Below are 17,334 nucleotides of genomic sequence, written 5' to 3'. Positions count from 1 at the left end.
TGGCCCGACGCTCGTCGTCGATCGTAAGGGCGAAACAGTCAAGAGATTTGGAAAACGGCAATGTGGACACCCCCAGCAGCAGCTGTGTGCCAAATCCGATATCTGGTCGAGGGCTGCAAGATTCAGTATGATGAAGTGACAATTCGGGGATAGCTCGCAAACGCTAAGCTGCCGCCTTCTTAGCTCAGTGGTAGAACACTGGTCTCGTAAACCAGGGGTCGTGAGTTCGAACCTCACAGAAGGCATTCATTTTTTTAACCTTCCTGCAAGGAGCGGAGCTATCTCGAGCAGCATCTAACACATGGCAGTACACTGAATGAAAGGGATGTTCTACAACCTATGACAAGTATTCTACTGGCCTCAGAGGTTTTCTGAATGCATAGGCACAACAGTGGTTTGTATGCATTTTGCAGTATAATGTCATGCTTGGCGATGTCATTCGTTTACGAGCCTCGCTACAGTGTGCATGCACGTTATCCATGTGAAGAGGCGCAAGCAGATGCTACCATTCTGCGAGATTCCTGCAGAAGGTATACGAATTGCGTTGATATACAGAGCACAAGGGAGCCAAAGCCAAGGCCTCCGTGGCGCAATCGGCTAGCGCGTTCGGCTGTTAACCGAAAGGTTGGCGGTTCGAGCCCACCCGGGGGCGAAATCGTTTTAACCGGCACCGAGGTGAGGACATACGTCAACTTTGTTAGAGATACACAGCTAGCGTGACAATTTGGCTGTGTTTGAGTGATGCCACACAGCCTTATACACATTCAGCCAAGTGACACTGTAGGTAAAAACATGGCCCTACACAGACGTTCTACTGTTTTCCTATTTATTCGCCATGTGTGACTGCAGTAGAGCGACGCCCACTACAAAAGACGTATTCTTTACATTCAATTTCAGCGTATACGTCGCGACTGCCATATGACAGGGCCTGTCTCTCGATGTCGATTTGTATTTGGTGTCTCTTAAGTGTCGGTCTGCAGTGGGCCGCTGTTGGCCGAGAGACGTGCAGTCGCCTTACATGAAGCCCCATGGGCAACGCCAGTGCCACTGTGGACAACAGCATACTGTAGCCAGAGAGAGGAGCCGAAAGGTGCATTTCGCAGTCGAGCCACGCTATCCCACAAGCTGTGCACTAGGTCAGGATTGTGCAGACCGCAAACTTCTGGTGGCCCGACGCTCGTCGTCGATCGTAAGGGCGAAACAGTCAAGAGATTTGGAAAACGGCAATGTGGACACCCACAGCAGCAGCTGTGTGCCAAATCCGATATCTGGTCGAGGGCTGCAAGATTCAGTATGATGAAGTGACAATTCGGGGATAGCTCGCAAACGCTAAGCTGCCGCCTTCTTAGCTCAGTGGTAGAACACTGGTCTCGTAAACCAGGGGTCGTGAGTTCGAACCTCACAGAAGGCATTCATTTTTTTAACCTTCCTGCAAGGAGCGGAGCTATCTCGAGCAGCATCTAACACATGGCAGTACACTGAATGAAAGGGATGTTCTACAACCTATGACAAGTATTCTACTGGCCTCAGAGGTTTTCTGAATGCATAGGCACAACAGTGGTTTGTATGCATTTTGCAGTATAATGTCATGCTTGGCGATGTCATTCGTTTACGAGCCTCGCTACAGTGTGCATGCACGTTATCCATGTGAAGAGGCGCAAGCAGATGCTACCATTCTGCGAGATTCCTGCAGAAGGTATACGAATTGCGTTGATATACAGAGCACAAGGGAGCCAAAGCCAAGGCCTCCGTGGCGCAATCGGCTAGCGCGTTCGGCTGTTAACCGAAAGGTTGGCGGTTCGAGCCCACCCGGGGGCGAAATCGTTTTAACCGGCACCGAGGTGAGGACATACGTCAACTTTGTTAGAGATACACAGCTAGCGTGACAATTTGGCTGTGTTTGAGTGATGCCACACAGCCTTATACACATTCAGCCAAGTGACACTGTAGGTAAAAACATGGCCCTACACAGACGTTCTACTGTTTTCCTATTTATTCGCCATGTGTGACTGCAGTAGAGCGACGCCCACTACAAAAGACGTATTCTTTACATTCAATTTCAGCGTATACGTCGCGACTGCCATATGACAGGGCCTGTCTCTCGATGTCGATTTGTATTTGGTGTCTCTTAAGTGTCGGTCTGCAGTGGGCCGCTGTTGGCCGAGAGACGTGCAGTCGCCTTACATGAAGCCCCATGGGCAACGCCAGTGCCACTGTGGACAACAGCATACTGTAGCCAGAGAGAGGAGCCGAAAGGTGCATTTCGCAGTCGAGCCACGCTATCCCACAAGCTGTGCACTAGGTCAGGATTGTGCAGACCGCAAACTTCTGGTGGCCCGACGCTCGTCGTCGATCGTAAGGGCGAAACAGTCAAGAGATTTGGAAAACGGCAATGTGGACACCCCCAGCAGCAGCTGTGTGCCAAATCCGATATCTGGTCGAGGGCTGCAAGATTCAGTATGATGAAGTGACAATTCGGGGATAGCTCGCAAACGCTAAGCTGCCGCCTTCTTAGCTCAGTGGTAGAACACTGGTCTCGTAAACCAGGGGTCGTGAGTTCGAACCTCACAGAAGGCATTCATTTTTTTAACCTTCCTGCAAGGAGCGGAGCTATCTCGAGCAGCATCTAACACATGGCAGTACACTGAATGAAAGGGATGTTCTACAACCTATGACAAGTATTCTACTGGCCTCAGAGGTTTTCTGAATGCATAGGCACAACAGTGGTTTGTATGCATTTTGCAGTATAATGTCATGCTTGGCGATGTCATTCGTTTACGAGCCTCGCTACAGTGTGCATGCACGTTATCCATGTGAAGAGGCGCAAGCAGATGCTACCATTCTGCGAGATTCCTGCAGAAGGTATACGAATTGCGTTGATATACAGAGCACAAGGGAGCCAAAGTCAAGGCCTCCGTGGCGCAATCGGCTAGCGCGTTCGGCTGTTAACCGAAAGGTTGGTGGTTCGAGCCCACCCGGGGGCGAAATCGTTTTAACCGGCACCGAGGTGAGGACATACGTCAACTTTGTTAGAGATACACAGCTAGCGTGACAATTTGGCTGTGTTTGAGTGATGCCACACAGCCTTATACACATTCAGCCAAGTGACACTGTAGGTAAAAACATGGCCCTACACAGACGTTCTACTGTTTTCCTATTTATTCGCCATGTGTGACTGCAGTAGAGCGACGCCCACTACAAAAGACGTATTCTTTACATTCAATTTCAGCGTATACGTCGCGACTGCCATATGACAGGGCCTGTCTCTCGATGTCGATTTGTATTTGGTGTCTCTTAAGTGTCGGTCTGCAGTGGGCCGCTGTTGGCCGAGAGACGTGCAGTCGCCTTACATGAAGCCCCATGGGCAACGCCAGTGCCACTGTGGACAACAGCATACTGTAGCCAGAGAGAGGAGCCGAAAGGTGCATTTCGCAGTCGAGCCACGCTATCCCACAAGCTGTGCACTAGGTCAGGATTGTGCAGACCGCAAACTTCTGGTGGCCCGACGCTCGTCGTCGATCGTAAGGGCGAAACAGTCAAGAGATTTGGAAAACGGCAATGTGGACACCCCCAGCAGCAGCTGTGTGCCAAATCCGATATCTGGTCGAGGGCTGCAAGATTCAGTATGATGAAGTGACAATTCGGGGATAGCTCGCAAACGCTAAGCTGCCGCCTTCTTAGCTCAGTGGTAACATTCGAGTCGCAGCCACGGTGCGGGACGGACGTGTGGCGGCAGCACTGGCGCCTTGATGTAAACAACAGCTGTGTCGCTGGTACAAGGTCTGTTTTGTATCGCTTCTTTCGTTCTTGCGACTTGTGTAGCCTTTATTTGAAGACAGAATGAATACGGTTAATGTTTTGCGGAAAGATACGATCAAATTTGCATTTGACAGAAACTTTGTGAGACCGAAAGCGTTTGAGATTAAGCAGTGGTTTATGGACAAAGTACAGATTTCTGTTGATGATGTTGTTGGCGTTCATTTATCCTTTGTTTCAAATGCTGCCTTTGTTAAATTGCAAAGTCCTGACTTATGTTCTTCTATAGTAGATAAATGTGGTGGTGTCGTGAAGTTTAATCATTCCGATGGGTCTGTCAGTGATGTTATCGTTTCTCATGCTGGACTCGGCATCAGAACTATTCGAGTCTTTGAGTTGCCCTTCGAGATTCCGGCCGAAGAGGTAAATAAAGTTCTTAGGCCATATGGTAGGATTATTTCGAACATTGCAGAGAAATGGTCAGAGTCCTATATGTTTCCGGTCTTGAATGGCGTTCGTCAAATTAAGATTGAGCTTCAGAGGCATATACCTTCATATATCACTGTGTGTGGCTATCGAGCTCTCGTTATATATGACGGACAACCCCGAACTTGCGCTCTCTGTAATTCGACTGAGCACATTAGAAATGAGTGCACTAAGCGACGTGTTCCCCAGCTCCCGGCTGCGGACACTGCAGTTTCAGGCCCGGCGGTTAGTTTCAAGTTAACCTACGCGGCCGCTGCATACACTCGCGACCCCGCAGTACCGGTCCCCGCAGGGCATGGGGTAGCTTCCTCTGCACACGCGGTACCCGAGAATAACTTAGTACCGAGTCTCGGTGAAGTTGTTCGGGAAACAGACAAGCGGCCATCACTTGATGAAACACGTGAGTTCTCCATTACGTCTGAACGTCTGTCAGGTGTGCAGCAGGAGGTACTGCCCACCGCGGGAATTGCCATTGCACGGCATTCTTCGACTTTCCCACACGGGGGTCCGACGGCTTCCGATCAGTCAGAAAAGGGTACTGCAGGTCCACTAGTCCTACATACAGAGGCAACTGACGGGCCAACGGGGGAAACGTCGAATGGAGGAGAAGTGGGAACTGCTAATGCGAACGACCACCACTGTGTGCAGGAATCAGATACTGGCGAACCACCTAACGTTCGCAATGAGCTGGTGACTGTACCACCCATAGGGCCTACAAACGGCACTGCCAACAGAAATTTAGATAAACAGAAGGGACAGAAGTCGTCAGAGGATTCCCCCACAACCTCAGCGGGAAAATCTCCAGACTCGTCTCCTGTGCGATCCCCAAGGAGAAAACGAAACTCCAAGAAGCGGAGATTGGCTCATGAAGCTGCCGAGAGTTTGGCTCCTGCTTTACGAGACAAGCTCCGGTCCATACAGGGGAAAGACAAGGTGTTGGAAGGTTCTCCTCCGGCAAGTGCCGACGAGGGCCCTGCAGCACACGGCAGTCTTATGCAGTCTGGCAACGGACGCCAACCATCCTCTAATGAGATTAACACTACAACTGCAGATGTCGTAGAGGCACCCGCGCTCGATCGAAGTACTTTAGGGACCAGACTGGACTGGGCAGAAGAAGGAGAAGAATGTTCTGATGAAGATATGGACAAAAATTCCCTAAAAGACGAAGACAACTTTTATTAACAGAGTGGGCTTACCAAATGTAATGTGCCATCAGCAGGAGGGATACGGACGGGGCGGGAGTATTTATTCATCCTTAGTACAACTTCAGCTCGAATAACACGTATATCAGGATGCAACAAACGTATCACGTGACTACATTAAACATCAATAAAATACAGAATGACCTTAAAGTGGCTGCTCTTAGAGACTTTTTATATCAGTCCGACACTGATATTGCATTCCTACAGGAAGTTCAAGTTTTGGATCTGTATGTAGCTGGGTATAAACAAGTTTTAAATGTAGCCCCTGAGTGTCATTGTGGGACAGCGATCCTTGTCAGGGAAGGGATTGAACTGAAAGATGTGTGTTTGTTAGATTCAGGGAGGGGCATTAGATGTACAATTTTTAATACAACTTTTATCAATATCTATGCTCCATCGGGAAATAATGCTAGATCTGAGAGGGCTAGGTTTTTTAAAAGTGACATTTTAACTTTACTTAAAGACAACCCAAGGGAGGTTCTCATCGGCGGCGATTGGAACTGTGTTTTAAAGGAAAAGGACCAACGTCCAAACTTTAATAAATCCGGCGAACTTGATTGTCTAGTCCACCACATGAAATGGAAAGACGCGTGGGAACTAAAATATCCCACTGCGGTCCGCTTTACCTATGTCAGTAGTCGGTCGCAAAGCCGAATTGATAGGATCTATGTTTCCTCGAACTTAGAAGACAAAGTCTCTGCAATTGAAGTCGTACCCACTACTTTCTCCGACCACCTAGGTGTACGATGCAGTGTGAAATTAATGAAGCAGAAGACGTACTGGGGTAGGCCTCTGTGGAAATTGAACATCACAATGTTGGTAGAGAACTCTCTCGCGGATCTCATAGCGGTGACTTGGCAGGCCTGTCTGAGGCAGCGTTTTAAATATAGAACTAATATAGAGTGGTGGACCTCTGTTGCCAAGAAAAAATTACGAGCTACTCTGATAGAGTACAGTAAAGATCGAGCGAGATGGGTCCGAAATACAATTGAATTCCACTATGCTTGCTTACGCGACCTCTACGAGCAGCCGATGACTCAAGACACTTTTCTACAAATTAACAGATCCAAAGCAAAGCTCCTAGCTCTCAAGAGGTCACAGTTAGAGGGTTTAAAAATCAAATCACACACACCGACTGTTGTCGAAGAGGAAACTACCTCAATATATCATCTAATCCGCCATGAACAACAAAGGAGAAGAAATTTTATTGAGTACCTCCGAGCAGAGGACACGAGCGTCCTGACAGATCAAAAAGACATTTTGCATGAGGTTTTTCGATTTTATGATTCCCTTTATGGTGAACGGCCGATTGACGAACCGGTAGTGAGAGACTTCTTATCCACGTCTAACATTGCGAACACATTAACGGAAGAGGATAATCTCGTTTTTAGAACGGCAATCACCGAAGACGACGTTTTCGACCTATTGAAGTCGTCACCTTCTAAGAAATCACCTGGCCCTGACGGATTGCCTTTAGAGTTTTATAGAACTTACTGGCATGTAATTGGTAACACTTTCACTGCAATTGTAAATGAAGTCTTGCATGGAGAGGCCGTCCCGCCGGAATTTAAAAAGTGTATCACTGTGCTTCTTCCGAAAGGTAGGTCCACAGAAATAAAGGATGTTGGTAAGATGAGACCCATAACCTTACTGAATTCTGATTACAAAATAATAGCGCGGGTTTTCAAAGAGAGATTACGGCCGGTCTTCGACAAGGCCATAGGGTGTTATCAGACCTGTCTTCCTGGCCGCAGCATGTTCAAGACTGTCAGTGAATATAGGGACATAGTCGCAATCTTTTCCAACACAACTGAACCAGGCGGTCTTGCTTTTATAGACTTCGCCAAGGCGTTTGATAGGGTCCACCACGGATACCTATTTCAAACCTTGAAGTGTATGGGATTAACTGCTCCGAATGTGAAAATTTTAGCTAACATTTTAACAGGTATCAACACCAAGATCTGCCTGAATGGACACTATACTAAGGATATTTTGATCAGAAACGGAGTCCCACAAGGGAGTCCATTATCCATGATGCTGTATGTTGTTGCACTGGAACCTCTTTTGAAACGTTTAACTGCTGCTTTAGATGGCATCGCCGTATCAGGCACGAAGAAAGTTACCAATGCTTACGCTGACGACGTTGGTGTGATAATAAGAAGCAATGACGACATACTGCGTTTAACAGAAAATTTGCGGCTTTACTGCAACGCAACGGGTGCCGTAGTAAATGAGGCGAAGAGTGCGTTTTTACCTCTTAACGGTCTCACGGAAGCTCCGATTGCTTGGGCGAAATGTGTCGACCATCATACAGCCCTGGGTGTCACCTTTTATAGTTGTCCCCTCCGCACGATTGCCTCAAACTGGAAAACAATGTTGGACAGGATTCGAGGTGCTCTCCTGTTACATCATTTGAGAGAGCTCAATATCAAGCAAAAAACTAAACTTGTAAACCTTTCCGTTCTCTCTAAGGCCATGTATGTGGGGCAAATTTTACCCATCCCTAAAGGAATAGCAAAAGCTATAATGTCGACAGTCTGTCGCTACATTTGGCAAGGAGAAATTTTTAGAGTCGCTGCTGCAATGATTACCTTACCACCGGACGAAGGAGGACTTGATCTAACGGATATCCAGACGAAAACTACTGCCTTGTTTATTAAGCGGTCCCTGCACCTCATTGAGGACTACCCGACCGGCGTAACATCACAATTGTTCAAATTTTTTAGACCTGCCAGTCTGAAGCCACCTATCAATATTAGCACGATCAATTATAAATTGAAACATATTAGATTTTACTATTTGGAGATCAGCTACATGGAATCCATTTTACACGACATACATAAGCGGAACTGCCGCTACCTGGTCGATCGTTTAAGATCAAAATCTACCCACCATAAGCAGGAGACAAAGTTTCCACATCGCAACTGGAAACGCATTTGGAGCAATCTCCATAATAAATTCCTTCCTACAGACGTCCAGGTGGCATGGTATAGGGTAGTAAATGATATCGTTAGTACCAATGAAAAATTATATTCCATCGGACTTTGCGATACAAATAAATGTCTACAATGTTCTGAACTTGACACCTTATCCCATCGGTTCCTTTGTAAAGGATATAGAGACATATGGAACGACCTTCGGAAGCAGATTTGTTTCATTAAGCGGACTGATGGTCGAGAAATTACGTTGGATGCAATATTTTTCCCGGATGAGATTCTCTTTCCTCCACAAAAACACAATGTCGTATTATGGCTCCTGGGAAATTTTATCTACTACGTTGTAAATAAACAAGGACATGACAATATTCTGGAATATACAGAATTTATACGGGGACAATATTACAGACTGTGTCGTACCAAGGATCATAAAAAGAATTTCGGCAATATGTTGAACATTCTCTTCGAGAGACATGGAGTGGGCTAACTGAATACCGTTCAGCGCCACACTTGGAAGAGTGCTGAAGTAGGGGATAGCTGTTGAGGGCGAAGTACGGTGGGGACTTCGAGGGCCCCGAGGCCGCTACGGTAGCCGAGAAGGCCTCAACAGAACCCTAAAAAAGCTTCACTTCCAAGTGTCCCATCAGGCGGCAGCAATGCTCGCCCCTACTGGATTTGAAACTCGCCGATCTTTTAGTATTTACATATATATACTATTTACTTTTTTTTTTCTTTTCTTTAGGAGGCATTTCTTCAGTTACAAATGGGACCACGCATCCAGTGGCCCAGGTAATTAAGGAAAATGTACAAGAAGGCTTGTACGTCAATTCCAACATTTTTATTTTTACCATGTTTGCAGGACCACACATTTTGGGTTACTTACGTTCATAAAGTAAAGAAAGACTAAAGCGAAGAAGCTAGCCGAAGAAGGCAAATAAGGTGAGCGTTTGGATGGGCTGTATGGGGAGAAGGGAGGCCCAAAAAAAAAAAAGAAAAAAAAAAAAAAAAAAAAAAAAAAAAAAAAAAAAAAAGTGGTAGAGCACTGGTCTCGTAAACCAGGGATCGTGAGTTCGAACCTCACAGAAGGCATTCATTTTTTTAACCTTCCTGCAAGGAGCGGAGCTATCTCGAGCAGCATCTAACACATGGCAGTACACTGAATGAAAGGGATGTTCTACAACCTATGACAAGTATTCTACTGGCCTCAGAGGTTTTCTGAATGCATAGGCACAACAGTGGTTTGTATGCATTTTGCAGTATAATGTCATGCTTGGCGATGTCATTCGTTTACGAGCCTCGCTACAGTGTGCATGCACGTTATCCATGTGAAGAGGCGCAAGCAGATGCTACCATTCTGCGAGATTCCTGCAGAAGGTATACGAATTGCGTTGATATACAGAGCATAAGGGAGCCAAAGTCAAGGCCTCCGTGGCGCAATCGGCTAGCGCGTTCGGCTGTTAACCGAAAGGTTGGTGGTTCGAGCCCACCCGGGGGCGAAATCGTTTTAACCGGAACCGAGGTGAGGACATACGTCAACTTTGTTAGAGATACACAGCTAGCGTGACAATTTGGCTGTGTTTGAGTGATGCCACACAGCCTTATACACATTCAGCCAAGTGACACTGTAGGTAAAAACATGGCCCTACACAGACGTTCTACTGTTTTCCTATTTATTCGCCATGTGTGACTGCAGTAGAGCGACGCCCACTACAAAAGACGTATTCTTTACATTCAATTTCAGCGTATACGTCGCGACTGCCATATGACAGGGCCTGTCTCTCGATGTCGATTTGTATTTGGTGTCTCTTAAGTGTCGGTCTGCAGTGGGCCGCTGTTGGCCGAGAGACGTGCAGTCGCCTTACATGAAGCCCCATGGGCAACGCCAGTGCCACTGTGGACAACAGCATACTGTAGCCAGAGAGAGGAGCCGAAAGGTGCATTTCGCAGTCGAGCCACGCTATCCCACAAGCTGTGCACTAGGTCAGGATTGTGCAGACCGCAAACTTCTGGTGGCCCGACGCTCGTCGTCGATCGTAAGGGCGAAACAGTCAAGAGATTTGGAAAACGGCAATGTGGACATCCCCAGCAGCAGCTGTGTGCCAAATCCGATATCTGGTCGAGGGCTGCAAGATTCAGTATGATGAAGTGACAATTCGGGGATAGCTCGCAAACGCTAAGCTGCCGCCTTCTTAGCTCAGTGGTAGAGCACTGGTCTCGTAAACCAGGGGTCGTGAGTTCGAACCTCACAGAAGGCATTCATTTTTTTAACCTTCCTGCAAGGAGCGGAGCTATCTCGAGCAGCATCTAACACATGGCAGTACACTGAATGAAAGGGATGTTCTACAACCTATGACAAGTATTCTACTGGCCTCAGAGGTTTTCTGAATGCATAGGCACAACAGTGGTTTGTATGCATTTTGCAGTATAATGTCATGCTTGGCGATGTCATTCGTTTACGAGCCTCGCTACAGTGTGCATGCACGTTATCCATGTGAAGAGGCGCAAGCAGATGCTACCATTCTGCGAGATTCCTGCAGAAGGTATACGAATTGCGTTGATATACAGAGCACAAGGGAGCCAAAATCAAGGCCTCCGTGGCGCAATCGGCTAGCGCGTTCGGCTGTTAACCGAAAGGTTGGTGGTTCGAGCCCACCCGGGGGCGAAATCGTTTTAACCGGCACCGAGGTGAGGACATACGTCAACTTTGTTAGAGATACACAGCTAGCGTGACAATTTGGCTGTGTTTGAGTGATGCCACACAGCCTTATACACATTCAGCCAAGTGACACTGTAGGTAAAAACATGGCCCTACACAGACGTTCTACTGTTTTCCTATTTATTCGCCATGTGTGACTGCAGTAGAGCGACGCCCACTACAAAAGACGTATTCTTTACATTCAATTTCAGCGTATACGTCGCGACTGCCATATGACAGGGCCTGTCTCTCGATGTCGATTTGTATTTGGTGTCTCTTAGGTGTCGGTCTGCAGTGGGCCGCTGTTGGCCGAGAGACGTGCAGTCGCCTTACATGAAGCCCCATGGGCAACGCCAGTGCCACTGTGGACAACAGCATACTGTAGCCAGAGAGAGGAGCCGAAAGGTGCATTTCGCAGTCGAGCCACGCTATCCCACAAGCTGTGCACTAGGTCAGGATTGTGCAGACCGCAAACTTCTGGTGGCCCGACGCTCGTCGTCGATCGTAAGGGCGAAACAGTCAAGAGATTTGGAAAACGGCAATGTGGACACCCCCAGCAGCAGCTGTGTGCCAAATCCGATATCTGGTCGAGGGCTGCAAGATTCAGTATGATGAAGTGACAATTCGGGGATAGCTCGCAAACGCTAAGCTGCCGCCTTCTTAGCTCAGTGGTAGAACACTGGTCTCGTAAACCAGGGGTCGTGAGTTCGAACCTCACAGAAGGCATTCATTTTTTTAACCTTCCTGCAAGGAGCGGAGCTATCTCGAGCAGCATCTAACACATGGCAGTACACTGAATGAAAGGGATGTTCTACAACCTATGACAAGTATTCTACTGGCCTCAGAGGTTTTCTGAATGCATAGGCACAACAGTGGTTTGTATGCATTTTGCAGTATAATGTCATGCTTGGCGATGTCATTCGTTTACGAGCCTCGCTACAGTGTGCATGCACGTTATCCATGTGAAGAGGCGCAAGCAGATGCTACCATTCTGCGAGATTCCTGCAGAAGGTATACGAATATGCGTTGATATACAGAGCACAAGGGAGCCAAATCCAAGGCCTCCGTGGCGCAATCGGCTAGCGCGTTCGGCTGTTAACCGAAAGGTTGGCGGTTCGAGCCCACCCGGGGGCGAAATCGTTTTAACCGGCACCGAGGTGAGGACATACGTCAACTTTGTTAGAGATACACAGCTAGCGTGACAATTTGGCTGTGTTTGAGTGATGCCACACAGCCTTATACACATTCAGCCAAGTGACACTGTAGGTAAAAACATGGCCCTACACAGACGTTCTACTGTTTTCCTATTTATTCGCCATGTGTGACTGCAGTAGAGCGACGCCCACTACAAAAGACGTATTCTTTACATTCAATTTCAGCGTATACGTCGCGACTGCCATATGACAGGGCCTGTCTCTCGATGTCGATTTGTATTTGGTGTCTCTTAAGTGTCGGTCTGCAGTGGGCCGCTGTTGGCCGAGAGACGTGCAGTCGCCTTACATGAAGCCCCATGGGCAACGCCAGTGCCACTGTGGACAACAGCATACTGTAGCCAGAGAGAGGAGCCGAAAGGTGCATTTCGCAGTCGAGCCACGCTATCCCACAAGCTGTGCACTAGGTCAGGATTGTGCAGACCGCAAACTTCTGGTGGCCCGACGCTCGTCGTCGATCGTAAGGGCGAAACAGTCAAGAGATTTGGAAAACGGCAATGTGGACATCCCCAGCAGCAGCTGTGTGCCAAATCCGATATCTGGTCGAGGGCTGCAAGATTCAGTATGATGAAGTGACAATTCGGGGATAGCTCGCAAACGCTAAGCTGCCGCCTTCTTAGCTCAGTGGTAGAGCACTGGTCTCGTAAACCAGGGGTCGTGAGTTCGAACCTCACAGAAGGCATTCATTTTTTTAACCTTCCTGCAAGGAGCGGAGCTATCTCGAGCAGCATCTAACACATGGCAGTACACTGAATGAAAGGGATGTTCTACAACCTATGACAAGTATTCTACTGGCCTCAGAGGTTTTCTGAATGCATAGGCACAACAGTGGTTTGTATGCATTTTGCAGTATAATGTCATGCTTGGCGATGTCATTCGTTTACGAGCCTCGCTACAGTGTGCATGCACGTTATCCATGTGAAGAGGCGCAAGCAGATGCTACCATTCTGCGAGATTCCTGCAGAAGGTATACGAATATGCGTTGATATACAGAGCACAAGGGAGCCAAAGCCAAGGCCTCCGTGGCGCAATCGGCTAGCGCGTTCGGCTGTTAACCGAAAGGTTGGCGGTTCGAGCCCACCCGGGGGCGAAATCGTTTTAACCGGCACCGAGGTGAGGACATACGTCAACTTTGTTAGAGATACACAGCTAGCGTGACAATTTGGCTGTGTTTGAGTGATGCCACACAGCCTTATACACATTCAGCCAAGTGACACTGTAGGTAAAAACATGGCCCTACACAGACGTTCTACTGTTTTCCTATTTATTCGCCATGTGTGACTGCAGTAGAGCGACGCCCACTACAAAAGACGTATTCTTTACATTCAATTTCAGCGTATACGTCGCGACTGCCATATGGCAGGGCCTGTCTCTCGATGTCGATTTGTATTTGGTGTCTCTTAAGTGTCGGTCTGCAGTGGGCCGCTGTTGGCCGAGAGACGTGCAGTCGCCTTACATGAAGCCCCATGGGCAACGCCAGTGCCACTGTGGACAACAGCATACTGTAGCCAGAGAGAGGAGCCGAAAGGTGCATTTCGCAGTCGAGCCACGCTATCCCACAAGCTGTGCACTAGGTCAGGATTGTGCAGACCGCAAACTTCTGGTGGCCCGACGCTCGTCGTCGATCGTAAGGGCGAAACAGTCAAGAGATTTGGAAAACGGCAATGTGGACATCCCCAGCAGCAGCTGTGTGCCAAATCCGATATCTGGTCGAGGGCTGCAAGATTCAGTATGATGAAGTGACAATTCGGGGATAGCTCGCAAACGCTAAGCTGCCGCCTTCTTAGCTCAGTGGTAGAGCACTGGTCTCGTAAACCAGGGGTCGTGAGTTCGAACCTCACAGAAGGCATTCATTTTTTTAACCTTCCTGCAAGGAGCGGAGCTATCTCGAGCAGCATCTAACACATGGCAGTACACTGAATGAAAGGGATGTTCTACAACCTATGACAAGTATTCTACTGGCCTCAGAGGTTTTCTGAATGCATAGGCACAACAGTGGTTTGTATGCATTTTGCAGTATAATGTCATGCTTGGCGATGTCATTCGTTTACGAGCCTCGCTACAGTGTGCATGCACGTTATCCATGTGAAGAGGCGCAAGCAGATGCTACCATTCTGCGAGATTCCTGCAGAAGGTATACGAATTGCGTTGATATACAGAGCACAAGGGAGCCAAAGTCAAGGCCTCCGTGGCGCAATCGGGTAGCGCGTTCGGCTGTTAACCGAAAGGTTGGTGGTTCGAGCCCACCCGGGGGCGAAATCGTTTTAACCGGCACCGAGGTGAGGACATACGTCAACTTTGTTAGAGATACACAGCTAGCGTGACAATTTGGCTGTGTTTGAGTGATGCCACACAGCCTTATACACATTCAGCCAAGTGACACTGTAGGTAAAAACATGGCCCTACACAGACGTTCTACTGTTTTCCTATTTATTCGCCATGTGTGACTGCAGTAGAGCGACGCCCACTACAAAAGACGTATTCTTTACATTCAATTTCAGCGTATACGTCGCGACTGCCATATGACAGGGCCTGTCTCTCGATGTCGATTTGTATTTGGTGTCTCTTAGGTGTCGGTCTGCAGTGGGCCGCTGTTGGCCGAGAGACGTGCAGTCGCCTTACATGAAGCCCCATGGGCAACGCCAGTGCCACTGTGGACAACAGCATACTGTAGCCAGAGAGAGGAGCCGAAAGGTGCATTTCGCAGTCGAGCCACGCTATCCCACAAGCTGTGCACTAGGTCAGGATTGTGCAGACCGCAAACTTCTGGTGGCCCGACGCTCGTCGTCGATCGTAAGGGCGAAACAGTCAAGAGATTTGGAAAACGGCAATGTGGACACCCCCAGCAGCAGCTGTGTGCCAAATCCGATATCTGGTCGAGGGCTGCAAGATTCAGTATGATGAAGTGACAATTCGGGGATAGCTCGCAAACGCTAAGCTGCCGCCTTCTTAGCTCAGTGGTAGAACACTGGTCTCGTAAACCAGGGGTCGTGAGTTCGAACCTCACAGAAGGCATTCATTTTTTTAACCTTCCTGCAAGGAGCGGAGCTATCTCGAGCAGCATCTAACACATGGCAGTACACTGAATGAAAGGGATGTTCTACAACCTATGACAAGTATTCTACTGGCCTCAGAGGTTTTCTGAATGCATAGGCACAACAGTGGTTTGTATGCATTTTGCAGTATAATGTCATGCTTGGCGATGTCATTCGTTTACGAGCCTCGCTACAGTGTGCATGCACGTTATCCATGTGAAGAGGCGCAAGCAGATGCTACCATTCTGCGAGATTCCTGCAGAAGGTATACGAATATGCGTTGATATACAGAGCACAAGGGAGCCAAAGCCAAGGCCTCCGTGGCGCAATCGGCTAGCGCGTTCGGCTGTTAACCGAAAGGTTGGCGGTTCGAGCCCACCCGGGGGCGAAATCGTTTTAACCGGCACCGAGGTGAGGACATACGTCAACTTTGTTAGAGATACACAGCTAGCGTGACAATTTGGCTGTGTTTGAGTGATGCCACACAGCCTTATACACATTCAGCCAAGTGACACTGTAGGTAAAAACATGGCCCTACACAGACGTTCTACTGTTTTCCTATTTATTCGCCATGTGTGACTGCAGTAGAGCGACGCCCACTACAAAAGACGTATTCTTTACATTCAATTTCAGCGTATACGTCGCGACTGCCATATGACAGGGCCTGTCTCTCGATGTCGATTTGTATTTGGTGTCTCTTAAGTGTCGGTCTGCAGTGGGCCGCTGTTGGCCGAGAGACGTGCAGTCGCCTTACATGAAGCCCCATGGGCAACGCCAGTGCCACTGTGGACAACAGCATACTGTAGCCAGAGAGAGGAGCCGAAAGGTGCATTTCGCAGTCGAGCCACGCTATCCCACAAGCTGTGCACTAGGTCAGGATTGTGCAGACCGCAAACTTCTGGTGGCCCGACGCTCGTCGTCGATCGTAAGGGCGAAACAGTCAAGAGATTTGGAAAACGGCAATGTGGACACCCCCAGCAGCAGCTGTGTGCCAAATCCGATATCTGGTCGAGGGCTGCAAGATTCAGTATGATGAAGTGACAATTCGGGGATAGCTCGCAAACGCTAAGCTGCCGCCTTCTTAGCTCAGTGGTAGAACACTGGTCTCGTAAACCAGGGGTCGTGAGTTCGAACCTCACAGAAGGCATTCATTTTTTTAACCTTCCTGCAAGGAGCGGAGCTATCTCGAGCAGCATCTAACACATGGCAGTACACTGAATGAAAGGGATGTTCTACAACCTATGACAAGTATTCTACTGGCCTCAGAGGTTTTCTGAATGCATAGGCACAACAGTGGTTTGTATGCATTTTGCAGTATAATGTCATGCTTGGCGATGTCATTCGTTTACGAGCCTCGCTACAGTGTGCATGCACGTTATCCATGTGAAGAGGCGCAAGCAGATGCTACCATTCTGCGAGATTCCTGCAGAAGGTATACGAATATGCGTTGATATACAGAGCACAAGGGAGCCAAAGCCAAGGCCTCCGTGGCGCAATCGGCTAGCGCGTTCGGCTGTTAACCGAAAGGTTGGCGGTTCGAGCCCACCCGGGGGCGAAATCGTTTTAACCGGCACCGAGGTGAGGACATACGTCAACTTTGTTAGAGATACACAGCTAGCGTGACAATTTGGCTGTGTTTGAGTGATGCCACACAGCCTTATACACATTCAGCCAAGTGACACTGTAGGTAAAAACATGGCCCTACACAGACGTTCTACTGTTTTCCTATTTATTCGCCATGTGTGACTGCAGTAGAGCGACGCCCACTACAAAAGACGTATTCTTTACATTCAATTTCAGCGTATACGTCGCGACTGCCATATGACAGGGCCTGTCTCTCGATGTCGATTTGTATTTGGTGTCTCTTAAGTGTCGGTCTGCAGTGGGCCGCTGTTGGCCGAGAGACGTGCAGTCGCCTTACATGAAGCCCCATGGGCAACGCCAGTGCCACTGTGGACAACAGCATACTGTAGCCAGAGAGAGGAGCCGAAAGGTGCATTTCGCAGTCGAGCC

The 17,334-nt window shown here is 48.4% G+C and overlaps 19 non-coding genes across 19 annotated transcripts; all 19 read left to right on the top strand.

Moving 5' to 3' along the window:
* Nucleotides 1-173: 173 nt before the first annotated feature.
* On the top strand, nt 174-245 carry Trnat-cgu (transfer RNA threonine (anticodon CGU)). The gene has a single exon. It is a non-coding gene; the product is annotated as a tRNA-Thr (tRNA).
* A 333-nt stretch (nt 246-578) lies between these two features.
* Nucleotides 579-652, top strand: Trnan-guu (transfer RNA asparagine (anticodon GUU)). The gene has a single exon. It is a non-coding gene; the product is annotated as a tRNA-Asn (tRNA).
* A 687-nt stretch (nt 653-1,339) lies between these two features.
* Trnat-cgu (transfer RNA threonine (anticodon CGU)) lies at nt 1,340-1,411 on the top strand. The gene has a single exon. It is a non-coding gene; the product is annotated as a tRNA-Thr (tRNA).
* Nucleotides 1,412-1,744: 333 nt separating this feature from the next.
* Trnan-guu (transfer RNA asparagine (anticodon GUU)) lies at nt 1,745-1,818 on the top strand. Its single transcript has one exon. It is a non-coding gene; the product is annotated as a tRNA-Asn (tRNA).
* A 687-nt stretch (nt 1,819-2,505) lies between these two features.
* On the top strand, nt 2,506-2,577 carry Trnat-cgu (transfer RNA threonine (anticodon CGU)). The gene has a single exon. It is a non-coding gene; the product is annotated as a tRNA-Thr (tRNA).
* A 333-nt stretch (nt 2,578-2,910) lies between these two features.
* Nucleotides 2,911-2,984, top strand: Trnan-guu (transfer RNA asparagine (anticodon GUU)). The gene has a single exon. It is a non-coding gene; the product is annotated as a tRNA-Asn (tRNA).
* Nucleotides 2,985-9,802: 6,818 nt separating this feature from the next.
* Trnan-guu (transfer RNA asparagine (anticodon GUU)) lies at nt 9,803-9,876 on the top strand. The gene has a single exon. It is a non-coding gene; the product is annotated as a tRNA-Asn (tRNA).
* A 687-nt stretch (nt 9,877-10,563) lies between these two features.
* Trnat-cgu (transfer RNA threonine (anticodon CGU)) lies at nt 10,564-10,635 on the top strand. Its single transcript has one exon. It is a non-coding gene; the product is annotated as a tRNA-Thr (tRNA).
* A 333-nt stretch (nt 10,636-10,968) lies between these two features.
* Nucleotides 10,969-11,042, top strand: Trnan-guu (transfer RNA asparagine (anticodon GUU)). Its single transcript has one exon. It is a non-coding gene; the product is annotated as a tRNA-Asn (tRNA).
* A 687-nt stretch (nt 11,043-11,729) lies between these two features.
* Trnat-cgu (transfer RNA threonine (anticodon CGU)) lies at nt 11,730-11,801 on the top strand. Its single transcript has one exon. It is a non-coding gene; the product is annotated as a tRNA-Thr (tRNA).
* Nucleotides 11,802-12,135: 334 nt separating this feature from the next.
* Trnan-guu (transfer RNA asparagine (anticodon GUU)) lies at nt 12,136-12,209 on the top strand. Its single transcript has one exon. It is a non-coding gene; the product is annotated as a tRNA-Asn (tRNA).
* A 687-nt stretch (nt 12,210-12,896) lies between these two features.
* Trnat-cgu (transfer RNA threonine (anticodon CGU)) lies at nt 12,897-12,968 on the top strand. Its single transcript has one exon. It is a non-coding gene; the product is annotated as a tRNA-Thr (tRNA).
* Nucleotides 12,969-13,302: 334 nt separating this feature from the next.
* On the top strand, nt 13,303-13,376 carry Trnan-guu (transfer RNA asparagine (anticodon GUU)). The gene has a single exon. It is a non-coding gene; the product is annotated as a tRNA-Asn (tRNA).
* A 687-nt stretch (nt 13,377-14,063) lies between these two features.
* Nucleotides 14,064-14,135, top strand: Trnat-cgu (transfer RNA threonine (anticodon CGU)). The gene has a single exon. It is a non-coding gene; the product is annotated as a tRNA-Thr (tRNA).
* Nucleotides 14,136-14,468: 333 nt separating this feature from the next.
* On the top strand, nt 14,469-14,542 carry Trnan-guu (transfer RNA asparagine (anticodon GUU)). Its single transcript has one exon. It is a non-coding gene; the product is annotated as a tRNA-Asn (tRNA).
* Nucleotides 14,543-15,229: 687 nt separating this feature from the next.
* On the top strand, nt 15,230-15,301 carry Trnat-cgu (transfer RNA threonine (anticodon CGU)). The gene has a single exon. It is a non-coding gene; the product is annotated as a tRNA-Thr (tRNA).
* A 334-nt stretch (nt 15,302-15,635) lies between these two features.
* Nucleotides 15,636-15,709, top strand: Trnan-guu (transfer RNA asparagine (anticodon GUU)). Its single transcript has one exon. It is a non-coding gene; the product is annotated as a tRNA-Asn (tRNA).
* Nucleotides 15,710-16,396: 687 nt separating this feature from the next.
* Nucleotides 16,397-16,468, top strand: Trnat-cgu (transfer RNA threonine (anticodon CGU)). Its single transcript has one exon. It is a non-coding gene; the product is annotated as a tRNA-Thr (tRNA).
* A 334-nt stretch (nt 16,469-16,802) lies between these two features.
* On the top strand, nt 16,803-16,876 carry Trnan-guu (transfer RNA asparagine (anticodon GUU)). Its single transcript has one exon. It is a non-coding gene; the product is annotated as a tRNA-Asn (tRNA).
* Nucleotides 16,877-17,334: the final 458 nt, after the last annotated feature.

Source organism: Schistocerca nitens, chromosome 6, assembly GCF_023898315.1.
Source record: "Schistocerca nitens isolate TAMUIC-IGC-003100 chromosome 6, iqSchNite1.1, whole genome shotgun sequence".
Classification (NCBI taxonomy): Eukaryota; Metazoa; Arthropoda; class Insecta; order Orthoptera; family Acrididae; genus Schistocerca; species Schistocerca nitens.
Note: the sequence above shows the minus strand (reverse complement) of the source record. Positions and strands in the feature narration are given on the sequence as shown.